This window comes from Cupressus sempervirens, chromosome 10, assembly GCF_028749045.1.
Source record: "Cupressus sempervirens isolate cs-2001-9-10 chromosome 10, ASM2874904v1, whole genome shotgun sequence".
NCBI classification, from domain to species: Eukaryota; Viridiplantae; Streptophyta; class Pinopsida; order Cupressales; family Cupressaceae; genus Cupressus; species Cupressus sempervirens.
Genome location: NC_143127.1, coordinates 280,292,598 through 280,295,118, shown reverse-complemented (window position 1 = coordinate 280,295,118; position 2,521 = coordinate 280,292,598). Strand labels below are relative to the sequence as shown.

Sequence of the window (2,521 nt, the reverse complement as noted above, 5' to 3'; positions counted from 1 at the left end):
CCCATTCTTCACAAAACTACTCATAATTTGTTATTGGAATTGTATGATTATGGTCACTATCATCTAGTGTACATATGAAACAAATACAAATAATTATATCCATTCACATAAATATCCATGTATAAGCTAAAATATAAAAATGTCTAAATAATTATAGATTTAAATGCATTGGCATATGGTACCGTGCACGAATAATTTGTTCAATTATTTGCACAAAAAACATACAAACAAGAATAACATTTACAATTCCTAAAATAAAACAAAGATAGATGAACATACCAGTGTATCTTTGACATAGAGAACAATTGAATTCAACTTTATCTTACAAAGACCATTGAATCTATTTTGATGTTTTGATCAGACATGTACTATAATCAATAATAATCCACATCATGACACATTTTTCTTAAGAGTCAAGCATGCCACCACCTTGTAGTTGCATCAAGAAGCATATTCATGGTAATCCTTCTATCACTAACCTAAGTCAACAATGCACCTTTTCCCCATAATAAAAAAGCATCCAGGCATTATGTCTCATTCCAAAACAACAAAACCAACAAATCTCACACGAATGAAAATGGGGGTCAAAAAAGAGAACCTTAATAGGCATGAATTCAAGAATAAAATCTTATTAGAAAGTTCACAAAAATAAGCTGGTAAAAAGCCCATTCAGTCCTCACTTGCAAGTCACTGTGATCATCACTTTGAAGAATTATTTAAACAATAGAATAGAAAAAAATATCATGTATAATTTTCACAACATCAGATGTTGCATTCTATATCAAGAAAAGTCAAAGAAAAGTCAAATAATTTTTTTAAAGTTAATAGTGTAAGTATTGAAAATAATAAACATCCTACCCATAGATGGATTGATAATAAATGGAAAAATTTGAGGATGTGTGTAAGACATGTTGATGTGAGCAATACATGGTTATCCAAAAAAATAGATGAATCACTTAAACATGTTGAGTTGTTTCAAGAAGTCGGAAAGGATAAAAATTTAACCTAAAATAAACTTGAAATTTGGTTCATAAAAGGTAACAACCTTCAACAACATTGTAAGAAGATCCAAGGTGCCAGCAACCAATCCTATTGGTTGTTGTTGTGGTTGTCTCAAATAATATAACACTATGGTAAAGTATAGGAGAAAGCCACATTATCTTGTTGATATGCTAAAAATTTGCAATGTAAATTCAGTTAAATGTAGCATTCCATTAATTTTATAAGCATTTAAATTACACTAGCCAATATAGGGCCAATACAAGGAAAAACCCAAGAAACAAGAGGATGCAAGTATCCTTGCACATCCTTGATAGCCTATTGGAGAAGATGAAGATAGTTATGAATTTTTCACAATGATGTCAATCCATAAATTGGCTGGATTCTAGCAATTTCACCAAGGAAGAAAATGAAGAGGGAACGATCACTAGTGGATAACTTGTACTTAGATAAATCTTATCACATTAATACGTGGGGCAAACCAGCCAATTGCAACCACCACACCCCTCCTTCCCCCCCAGTGGTATATCTCTTGTTCTTAGTGGTTTTGTCTTGTATTTTAATGCTTTGGACTTGGCCCCATGTGAACTTTTGGATGTGACTTCTTCTTACCCATTTTTTTTGGTAAATATGGATGATATTATTTTTTTGAAGTAAAATACACTAATTCATTAAATTGAAAAAGTCAATTTTTAGTAGCCCATAGGTTGTGCACACTGGACATACCTATAATCTCTAAAACTCCATGTAATAAAAAAAATGGGATCAAATTTAATTTTTATAAAAATAAGAAAAGTGTACAAAAAGTAGGCTGAAAACCACTCAGTCAACTCAACAAAGAGAGGCATTCTGATCCACTTCCCTTTACTTATATGAATGAGTAGGATTTCCACTCTCAAATGAAAAATGCTTCTTGTAAAGGGGTCTATTATTGAAGTAGCCGAAAGAATACAACTTTATCTTTTTGTGTACCCCTTCTAGTGTTTATTTACCAAACATCTCTTAGATATCTACCTTCTGATTGAAGTTTATTCAAAACTGACTTTGCTTCACTTTCATCCATAGACTTCTTCCATGCAGAAAAATCACTTATCAGTTTATAATAACATGAATAGTTGTTTTCTGATATTTGTATATTAAAATTTGCTAACACTTTAACCCTTTCTCTTAATCTTTTCATAAGAAGATTTACCTCCTATTGAATGATGTTCAACAAAGCTTGATGAACATCTTTTGTCATATCCTTTGCATCACCACACACATAAAAATAGGCACCTTGAGAAATGAGCTCCCATATATAGCTAGCTTGTATTTGAAAAATGAAGTAGATGTGAGCTACTATTTGGAAAAATACTTGCAATATGTACTCTGGAAATAACCAAGCATGTCAAACAGGACTCTAATGAGTTATAAGAGAAAAGTTCAGATCTCCAAATGTGTTACCTCTTTTATAATTTTGTGCTATACATATTCCTTTTGGGGACCTTCTCTAGAGAATGTTACATCCAGTCTAGATAGTATG

At 31.6% G+C, this 2,521-nt stretch overlaps 1 pseudogene; it reads right to left on the bottom strand.

Moving 5' to 3' along the window:
* Positions 1–1,987: 1,987 nt before the first annotated feature.
* Positions 1,988–2,521, bottom strand: part of LOC149533741 (NADPH--cytochrome P450 reductase 2-like) — a 1,052-nt pseudogene continuing 518 nt past the window's right edge.